Source organism: Periplaneta americana, chromosome 7, assembly GCF_040183065.1.
Source record: "Periplaneta americana isolate PAMFEO1 chromosome 7, P.americana_PAMFEO1_priV1, whole genome shotgun sequence".
NCBI classification, from domain to species: Eukaryota; Metazoa; Arthropoda; class Insecta; order Blattodea; family Blattidae; genus Periplaneta; species Periplaneta americana.
In genome coordinates this window covers 183,385,788-183,397,205 of record NC_091123.1, presented here as the reverse complement: position 1 = coordinate 183,397,205, position 11,418 = coordinate 183,385,788, and the positions used below count along the sequence as shown (strand labels likewise).

Here is an 11,418-nt window from a genome sequence, read left to right as displayed (position 1 = left end):
CATATATTGTATATCTTAAGACGTATACTCAGTGGTTATGGAGTAACTGTAAATCTCTTAGAAGGCATGATCAGTGGTTCGATTTCTTCCTGTGAAATGTAGCCTATCTACAGCATAATAAAAGTATTTCTCCTTTGTTCATGAAATGGCTTCGTTGTCTCAAATACAGACCCTACTTTATGCTCTTCTCATATCGTATAAGAATTTGGATTTCGTAAGTCAGAAGAAACTAAATAGATAATAATGTTGCCCTGGAGTTTGGAAAATTTTAATACAAATATGCAATGCGGCTTACATTAGAGTTTTTTTTAATTTATTTATTTTACTAGCCGTACCCGTGCGCTCCGCTGCAGCCGTTAGAAATAAATATAAAGTAATTACATAATTAAAATAGGACATTTGATCCAGGGAACATTCGTGTTTGATAGAAGGATAAATCGTTTATTATGTTCCTTAATTTAAATTGTATTTAAAAAAATTAAAATGCGATCATTTTGATCTAGAGACAACTCATTTGGTCATAAAAATTATTTTAGGAAATACAGGAAACGAATGTACAGAATAGCCTATCAAGTTTTCTGTGCATAAGAAGCTATTTTAATCTTACCTGTCCTCGATTCACTCAGAAGTTACTGTAATAACATTATAGCATTATGTCCATCTAGAGAAACTACACTTTCCAATGGTGAATTAATAATTAATTATACAAATCGGTTAATTTAGCTTCCGATATTACTTCATACAAACACAGAAACATTCTCTTTAGGCTGCCGTATGTTTCATAGCTTTCGATTGTTGTTGTCCAAGGCCCCTTATAGACGAAGTCATTTGTTTTTTATTTCATTACACCGCCTTAGATGGCGTTGTTATTGTAATTTTGAAACTCATTTATCTCACTAAATATCAGTCCTATCAAAATTTTGCATGGAATAAAACTTATTGGAAATTAGTTTTAAAGAAACTTTTGTTATGAGGTATTTTTCATGATAATTAATAATAAGAGAGATATTTCGATTTATTTGATTCAAGCCTCCTTATAACCCCCCTTTTAAATAAAATATTTTGAATGCCATATAGCCTAAATTCTAAGTTACAACGAACGTAATTTATATTCCAATTTTCATATAAATCGGTTCAGCCATTATCACGTGAAAAGGTAACAAACATACAGACAGAGAGACAGACAGACAGACATACAAACAAAATTTTCCAAAAAAAAAGCTATTTTCGGTTTCAGGGCGGTTAATTATATATGTTAGGACCAATTATTTTTGGAAAATCGAAAATTACCAGAAAAATTTCGGCTACAGATTTATTATTATTGTAGTATAGATATAGATGTCGCTTTTACTTACGAAGTCATATCGCGGCAATACATAAACAATTCTTACAGTTTACATAGAGTTTACTGCATTACAATAATCACTTTAGATACATTTGTAAATGTTGATAGCTTTCAGAAATTTAATTAAGTTTGAACTGAATGATGGGTTGTTTAGAACTGTTGATAAGTCTGTTGGTATATGGAATTGATCTCGATGAAGGTGATATAGTGAACATTCAGAAATTAAATGGCGTACAGAGATCCTACTGTGCCAATTGGTGCATGTTGGAGGAGGAGTTCTGTCTAGAAGATAAGAATGTGTAATTCTGGTGTGGCCAACTCGCAATCTGGTGATTATTACTTGATCTTGACGTTTAAAATTCTGTAGTGGATATTTCATTCTGGAATGCTGTACTATTTCGTGAAGTTTGCTGGTTGATGACTCTGTCCATGATGTTTGCCAATTGTTGTGCAGTTTTCTGGATATGTATTTAATGGCGTCTGTATGAGGAATAGACGTTAAAAAATGCAATGGAAGTCGTGTAGCTACTTTTGCTGCGCCATCTACAATTTCATTTCCAGGAATGCCCTGATGAGAAGGGATCCATATTAGAGTTATTTTTCGTCCTTGTTTCATCAAGTCAGTGAGGAGCTGGTGTATTTCTTGAATTAGTGCGTTTGTAGAGAATATATCTTGAAGAGCTTGTAAACTTGATTGAGAATCAGTGTGAAGAAGATAAGATTGATCAGTCTCTGTTTCCAGAATATATTCTAAAGCTTTTTTGATGGCGTATAACTCACATGTGAAGACTGAATAAAGAGTTGGCAATGCGTACAACATCGTGTGGCCAGGGTAAACTATAGCACATCCACATCCTTGGTTAGTCTGCGATCCATCTGTGTATATGTGACGGGAGTTTGTTTTATTTACGGGTATTAAAATGGTTAAATTTTAATCATTTCAATGTAGCAATAATAACAGTGGCGGTTCCTCCATGGAACAGAGGGAACAGGCTGTTTCCTTCCTCCCTGCCCCTTAACTGAGATTGTGAGATATACTTCATTCTAAAGGATAGGCTACTTGCAGTTTTCAAAAAGCTAAAACAGCTGTCGTTAGCAGGCTTATTGCAGTGAAGTGAAAACGACTCGAGCCCTTCTCGTCTGCTGTGCGTGATGATGTGATGGGAGTCTCAAGCAATGTTTCCTCCGAAGCAGGCCGAGCGGACACGAACTTACCCGAGTATCGCTGGAAGCTGTGGAACAGGCGTCTCAAGGCCAACGCATAAAAGTTGTTATAGAGAGCAAGTATAAATAACATAGTCAGCTGAAGAGATAAGCGCAGTACCCGAAGATAGCCGATCGCTGATTAATGTTACAAGCATGAGCGAGCTAAGTTGTAACTGTCGCGGGAGAAATGCCACAAAGCTGCACTTTTGAGTTGTACTGTCACTATAGACGGTTGTTTTCGGAAGGAATTTCTTAAGTAGTTTGCAGTAATAATAATAATAATAATAATAATAATAATAATAATAATAATAATAACAATAATAACACATTTATTATCTAATTATATACTATCTATGAGTAAAAAGAAGACATCTGAAGCATGAAGAACCATATATGTTACGTAATTATTTAAGCACCAGGAACTGGCCACCTTACTCCATTATCTCCTGGCCTAGTTGTCTCATAAGTGGTGCCTTGTTGGTATCACTTGTGAGGTTCAGACCTGTCTTCGAACAGTTGACCAAACAATAACAATATTTCATTTCTAATAAAGGTTTTTGGTATCGCTCTTTTTTTAAGTTTATACCATATTTAATAAAATAAAATTCAATTAAATAATAATAATAAAATTACAATAAAAACTTGTTGGTTGTTAAAGTAAGTATTCTTACGTTACGCTAATATTAATATATTAATTACAATAATAGTTAAATAATATATTTCGTAATGTTTTCAATATAATTAAAAATAACCTAAACACCTTAGAAATTCACAAGCAATTATTTTAAATTAGAACTATTCAAATCTTAAATCTGATCTGAAATTCTTTTCTCAAGTTCTTCAGTATTTCATTATATTTGTTACACTGGTCTTGATTCAAATCAGGTAACAATTTTAGATTAATAAAGTGGTAACAGTTACCCACTGAAACTTGCGTCTCCCACAATTTCTCTTTCCCTATGAAAGCTTTTAGTTCTTCATACATTTGCGGTAATAAGAACATTCTTTCCTCGGAGATGGACACAATGACTGACTGTTACATCGTAGCGGTTGCAGATGTCTATTCAAACGTCGCGGTCAATGACGTCATCCGGAGATACACGAACTTCTCCTGCATCTTGTTCCACTCTTACATTGAAAAAGAGAAAGAGGAGGAAGTGCTCTGAGAAGGCCCTATTGAGACGTCTGCTGTGAAGTTACCTCTTCCCTCGCGGAGTATTGAGGAGTGTGGAATATACTCTTTCGTCAAGCTAGTTTATTTATATAGTGACAATTCGGAAAACAATTAAGTTCGAAGAGTTTTTCGTGTGACATAATATAGTGTGTGAAATTATACATTAGTTCTTAAAAAATCAGTACGATTTACGCATTCGCGGCCTGAGTTAAATCTGACGAATTAGTGGCAATGGAACAGGTGAGTCCTGCCTGTTCCAACTTCAACGAGGCAGAGCGGCAGCGCCGTGATTCGAACCAAGACAGCGAGTGTTGTGTTATCGATCAGCTGAAGTCGAGAGCGTTTAGTTCGATCAATGTTGCTGAGAAAAGCGCGGTTATTTTGAATGGCAAACCTACTCCTCTCCTTACATAACTTAAAACTAAAACAAAATCTTATACAAGACATGGGCATCCCAAGACATTTTCAAAGTAGTTACTATAATTCTGTGAAATGGTTAACTGGGTGCTCCTAAGCGGTAAATTGTAGGTTTAATTGAGGTTTATTTATTTTTAATTAGCTGTATTATATATTTAGGCCTAATAATAATAATAATAATAATAATAATAATAATAATAATAAATTTGTTTTACATTAACACATTCTTTTTTTGATTAAGTTTTAAATGAAGTAAAAAAATTGGTAATGTTGCTAAATCATAATACAGATGATGATGATGATAATGATTATTATTATTATTATTATTATTATTATTATTATTATTATTATTATTATTATTATTATTATTCTTACAAATGGCTTTTAAGGAACCCGGAGGTTCATTGCCGCCCTCACATAAGCCCGCCATCGATCCCTATCCTGTGCAAGATTAATCCAGTCACTATCATTATGTTCCACCTCAAATCAATTTTAATATTATCCTCCCTATATGTCTCTGCCTCCCCAAAGGCCCTTTTCCCTCCGGCCTCCCAACTAACAATCTATATGCATTAACAGGTTATTATTATTATTATTATTATTATTATTATTATTATTATTATTATTATTATTATTAGTGTTGTTTCTGACCTGTTCCCCATCGACAAATAGCACCGCACGCCCCTGAATAATAATAATAATAATAATAATAATAATAATAATAATAATAATAATAATAATAATAAACTACAGAGTTAGTGACAAGAACTTTAACGAACTAACTAGACTGCATGACAAAATATTAATGAAAGCAGCAACAGAAAATCACCAAGGCGACATAGAAGCATTGGCCGGCCAAGAAAGAGGTCGTACAACAATGCTTTAAACAGACAGTCTAGTTTTAAAATTGTAACCCGAGTTGAATTTTAAAATGAAGTAAAAAGAAGAGAAGAAGAAATAGTGTAGCATTACGTCTATCTTCCTAAATACCATCTCGGTATTGCTTATTCCGTCAACGCTAACTTTATAACTGATACAACATCGCTAAATGGTAAAAGGGAGGAAAAAATCTAAATGTAGCTACTAGTAGAAGGTAGACTCTAAAGGAAATAAGAAAAAAAAAATTCTCCCCGGCGGGGAATCGAACCCCGGTCTCCCGCGTGACAGGCGGGGATACTGACCACTATACTACCGAGGACACGGTTTAATTTCGTGTTTTAATAGTGTATATAAGTAATGTTTTTGCTTTCTATTTTTTTTTTTTTTTTTTTGATGTTTTACTACATTTTATTTATTTTTATACCATAATGTTGTATGTGAAATTATAAACTATTATCCATCTCTCACCTGACTGTCTCCTCACTACTTTAATGCTGATAAGTGATGATCAAGTATTATGTTGCGCATATGAGCAACATGTAAAGGTTTTTATTACTTGTGACTTATTGAGATGAATATTGATTTTCATTCAGCTTGTAACTATAGACATATGTTTAACTAGTGCGTCGTCCGCGGTACCTAATTGATTCATATCAAATATTCAAACGATACATTTACAAAATTAGCATCGTGTCACGTTATTTATAGAAGGGATATGAAGAAAACGAGCTAGGTGATTGTTTAATTAACACAGCGTGTGAAGAAAAGATAAGATGATAGCAAAATATATGCGAATAATGCTGCCTAATGTATACGGTGCCTAATATTTACTCAGCATCTTATATAGCATTATGGAGAGCGAGTCTCTCCGTCTCCGGTATGGTCTAGTGGTTAGGATACCTGGCTCTCACCCAGGAGGCTCGGGTTCGATTCCCGGTACCGGAATTTTTTTTCCGGTAGCCATCTTCATCTTTTCCTTTGAATTTTAACATGATATTATAAAAATATAGTGTAAGGTGTTTAAATAAAATTGAAAAAACAAAGAAGCACTGAAAACTTAGCCAAGGAAAGTAATTTTTGCACATTTGTACTAGATCGATTATCTCGAAAATTTTCGTGTGTCACTTAAACCTTAAACATATTAGTTGAAATAAACGATTTGGATTGGTAACTTTGCATTTATACCTTCGTATTTATTGTGTAATGTATGGTTAAGACTGAACTATTTTATGTTTACCTAGTTGTACTTACTTCGTTTTTTGAATTACTTCTTAATGATTCATAGGTATGCACAGTGACGCCAACTTAAAGTGCGGCCGAGCCCACCCCAACAATTTGTCGTGTTGTTGTTATTATTATTATTATTATTATTATTATTATTATTATTATTATTATTTATGAAAGTTATTTATTGTAATTTATACCTGAAGTGTTTTAGCCCACCTAATATTTACAAAAGTTGGCGCCACTGTGCGCACATATTATATGTGTTGGCATTGTTGGCTTTTTGTTTTAGCTTTCGAGGGTATAATTTCATGAACGATGCGACTACAGAGAAACACGAAAAAGATTACAGTGTAGTTAGCATCGCGCATCGAAGGCGTCTCGGAAGCGAAAAGATCGACTGTGTAACACGACGTCCTTTTCCACGATCGAAAATTTATAATAATATTACTGTTGTTGATTGTATATGTGTGCCTACGTTTGCGCATGCGTATAAGCGTGAGTATTCGAAACTATTTGGAATAAGATTCAAAAATAGTTTTCCACTGAATCTCATGTAATTGAAAAAAGCCATTTGTGCGAGATCGTGCGTATTTGCTTCGTTTCCGCACAAAACCAATCCGCGGAAAGTCTAAAATTCCACATTCAGTATTCCCAACCTAACACACATAACAATTTCCCTCTTCTTACCGCTTAAGTGACATATTGATTTTACTGCTTTAGGCTTTTAACATATTATTTTTAGAGACGTTCAATATAGTAATAATTATAAATTGAAACTTACCACTGTAATTTCACCTAAATTGCACTGTTAATTATTGTTTTTAAATATTTGCAAAAATTAAGTAAACTCTACAACTCCACTAAAGTTACTGCATTTCGTGATGCATGTAACATTAAGGAAGCCGTTTGTTTTAAGTTCTCATTTATAGACTGGGGGAAAAAAAAAGACAGACGTATATTACGGCCTGCTGGAGTATAGTAAACACAGAAAACATTTTAAAGCAACAATGTTGAAGATAGATATTTTTGTTTTCCAAAATTGCCGTCACTGAACAGAAACCAAGATGGAGATTTCATTGCAACTAATTAGAAATTCCTCTTTCAGGTATGTAATAAACGATCTTCGCACAAAATAATGTACGATACACGAGCGGTATGTTTTCTTTCAATTCCCGGAAATTAAAAAAGCTCAACTACGTTTCGCTTTTTCAAACTTTACCTCGAATATGAAAACTTCAACATACCGCTCTTGTAACGCATATTACTATTGTATGTGATTGTGTTTTCGAAGTGTGGTTACGTAAGTGACGTTCTATTGAGAAGAATAATTGGGCTGAATGCTGCAACTATTCGGGGTAGGTATTTTTTTAATGTTACATATAGGCCTATGTACAGTAGTGGCAAAAAAAAACCGGACCGATCCTTGTAGCTGATTTCAGAGCCTTGTTCACTCCAGAGCACTATAGACTGGTAACTAAGACTTTCGTGGTTCTAATCCTGCCTGGGAAGGAAACTTTTTTTTTTTTTTGTTCCTTATTCTAATTTATTCCCAATACTTTTCGATTGCAGCGATATTTTACTACTTAATTAACTTATTCCCAGAATATGAATTTTACTAGTCGTCTGTAGAACATTCTGTCTTCGAGTCGGCCTGGGTAGCGTAGTCGATATAGCCCTGGCTTTCTATGGTCGAGGTTAAGAGTTCGATTCCGGCTCAAATCGATGACATTTAAGTGTGCTTAAATGTGACATACTCATGTCGATAGATTTACAGTTTACTGGCATGTAAAAGAACTTCTGCGGGACAAAATTCCGGCATACAGGCGAGATAATATAACTTCGGCAGTTGCGAGTGTCGTTAAATAAACCATAATTTTTTTTTCTGTCTTCGATCTTATTAAACCTACATTATAAGTGGATTTCAGTTGGCACTCTACAAATAGAAGTTTCTGTCGTGGCGTACGGTTTGATTTGTATATTGGCAAGTATAGGCTACAGATTGTTCTAGTACTAGTAGACTGAAACATTTCGTGTTATATTTCATGTTGATAGCTCGGTCTTTGTAGGTAATATCTCCTTTACAGTTTTTACAAAGTTTTAAGGAGAATTTAGATTTCAAGTTGTGAAAACTTCCCTTGTAAATGGAATTGAAGCTTAATTTTAACAACTAGGGCTCTTTGATCTGAGACGATAAAAATAAATTATTGCAGAAAGAAAAGCAAAGGGGATGAAAGGAGAAAAATCAGTAGAAAGGCAGAAGAAAGGAAGCACAACATAGTAGAAGAAAGGAAGAAGGAAATGGGAGTAAGAAAGCAAAGAGGAAATGAAATAAAGAAGAATGAAAGGAACCAAGAAGGAAGCGTATAAATCAGGAAGGAAATAATGGGAGAAAAAAAGAAGCAAGAATGACAGATAAAAACAAAAGAAAAAGAAGAGACGATAAATAAGGAGAAGTAGGAAGCGATGAAGAAATAAAAAAACGAAAAAGAAAATAGATGCATAAGAAGGAAGGTAGCACGATAGAGAAAAGAAAGCAAGGGAGAAAAAAGGAGGCAAGAAAAAAAGAATGCAAGGTAGAAAAAGGAGGCGAGAAAGAAAAAGGAGACAGGGGCAGGAAAGAAAAAAGGAAACGGGGCAGAAACAAGGAGGCAAGAAGGAAAAAAAAAGATTCAAGAAAGAAAAAGAGAGGCAAGGAAAGGAAAAGGGAGACGAAGAAGAAAAAATGGAACAAGAAATTAAAAAAAAGAGTTAAGAAAGAAACAAAATGTAAAAGAAGAAGAATAGAGATAACGTAACGAAAGGAGCAAGAAGGGAAGAAAAATAAGAGAAGACAAGAAAAAAGAAGAAAGAGCTGAAAGAGAAGGAAGCAAAGAAAGAAAGCAAGCAAAGAAACAAGTGATTAGAAGTTAAGGAAATATCGAAAATGAAAAAGAATGAAGAAAGCACACGAGAGATGGAGAAGAGGAAAATAGGAATAACATGGGAAGAGAGAGGGAGAAAGAGAGAGATAAAGAATGGAAAATAAAGAAAGGGATTAGTGGAAAAATAATCTTTATTTTAACCTTGTGCGTGTAACTATTCTTCTTTTACATACTAATGTATGTAATTGTAACTTATTCTTTGCTTTCAGTTTCGTAACTTACATTTATATTCAACATTTAACCAAACACTTTTAAATTTTGCGGCCGTAGCTTGGCAACATTTGTTGAAAAGACAGACGCAAACTTCTTTCGCAGCCAAATTAAAACAAAATTTCGAGCAACATCTGTGACATTTCAGACGACGTGCTTAGGTTTTTTCCGTCCCTCTCAGCATGGCAATCCATAACAACCGACAAATCGGTCGCCATCTGACTTTTTAGTTTGACAAGGCAAGCTGACGATACTTCTGGAAGAGACATCTATTCAACAGAAGGAGGAAAAGAAAAGAGGAACATGTTGCATCAAGGCGGTAGTTTTCCCACACAGACTGCATGCACACCAGACGGCAAATCAAAAGCCAGGCAGCCATCTGGGGAACAGTCTTCTGTGCCTGTTAATTCTTGTGAATAGAAAGAACACCAAGAAAACCTCCATCCCTCCCATTGCACCCCATGAAGATTGTAGAGACGAATGGGTGCCCGCTGTGAACGTGCATGAATTGAATACATCATCTTGACTTTTTCGGTTCCAGCAACAGCTTCCCTTCCAGGCGTACTTGATTCGTAGAAAGAAATGAATGTTCAGCGTGCTATATGTTGGACAGTTGTTTCTTACACGACGAAATCATTTCATTCTTTGTTTTGCAAATATCAGAGTCATTAAGCGTGACAATATTGTGTCCTTGACTGAGTTGAAGAAAAGTCACGCCCCTTTTGTAATCAGCTGTTCTATGTCCGATTAGAGTTATTTGCAATTTTTACTGCTGTTTTTACAAACAGTAAAAGCAGTGCTATTGCCGTTAATACAGTGAAATCTTTTAATTCAAACTGTAAGAAAACTTTGAAAAATCCGAATTACCCAGCAAATTATTAATATTGTTGTTTGTTATTTAGTCAATTGTCCGAAGACAGGTCTGAACTTCACAAGAGATACCAAGAAGGCACCACTTATGAGGCAACTAGACCAGGAGATAATAGGGTAGGGTGGCCAGTTCCTTTCCCCCTCCATTGCATACATCGCCGACTAGCTACATATTATTATTATTATTATTATTATTATTATTATTATTATTATTATTACTTTGCTTATTTAACGATGCTGTATCAACTACGAGGTTATTTAGCGTCGATGGGATTGGTGATGGCGATGTGAGGCCGAGGATTCGCCATAGATTACCTGACATTTGCCTTATGGTTAGAGAAAAGCTCGGAAAAAACCCAACCAGGTAATTAGCCCAAGCGGGAATCGAACCCGCACCCGAACGCAACTCCGGATCGGCAGGCAAGCGCCTTAGCCGACTGAGCTACGCCGGTGGCTATCATTTATTATTATTACGTTTGAGATGGGCAGGCCATGTAGCAAGTACGGGCAAATCCAGAAATGCATATAGAGTGTTAGTTGGGAGGACGGAAGGAAAAAAGACCTTTGGGGAGGCCGAGACGTAGATGGGAAGATAATATTAAAATGGATTTGAGGGAGGTGGGTTATGATGGTACAGACTGGATTAATCTTGCTTAGGAAAGGGACCGATGGCGGGCTTATGTGAGGGCGGCAATGAACCTCCGGGTTCCTTAAAAGCCAGTAAGTAATTATTATTATTATTATTATTATTATTATTATTATTATTACTATTATTATTATTACTTATTACTATTATTATTATTATTACTTATTAATAATAATAATAATAATAATAATAATAATAATAATAATAATATTATTATTATTATTATTATTATTATTATTATTATTATTATATTATTATTATTATTATATCAATGCTGAAACTGATCAGAAAGAGGAAAAGGAATTGGCTGGGTCATTGATTGAGAAGAAACTGCCTACTGAAGGATGCACTGGAAGGAATGGTGAACGGGAGAAAATTTCGGGGCAGAAGAACATATCAGATGATAGTCGATATTAAGATATATGAATCATACGCGGAGACAAAGAGGAAGGCAGAAAATAGGAAAGACTGGAGAATGCTGGATTTGCAGTGAAAGACCTGCCCTTGAGCAGAACACTATGAA

At 34.8% G+C, this 11,418-nt stretch overlaps 2 non-coding genes across 2 annotated transcripts; one reads left to right on the top strand and one right to left on the bottom strand.

Moving 5' to 3' along the window:
* Positions 1-5,268: 5,268 nt before the first annotated feature.
* Positions 5,269-5,340, bottom strand: TRNAD-GUC (transfer RNA aspartic acid (anticodon GUC)). Its single transcript has one exon. It is a non-coding gene; the product is annotated as a tRNA-Asp (tRNA).
* Positions 5,341-5,894: 554 nt separating this feature from the next.
* Positions 5,895-5,966, top strand: TRNAE-CUC (transfer RNA glutamic acid (anticodon CUC)). The gene has a single exon. It is a non-coding gene; the product is annotated as a tRNA-Glu (tRNA).
* The last annotated feature ends 5,452 nt before the right edge of the window (positions 5,967-11,418 follow it).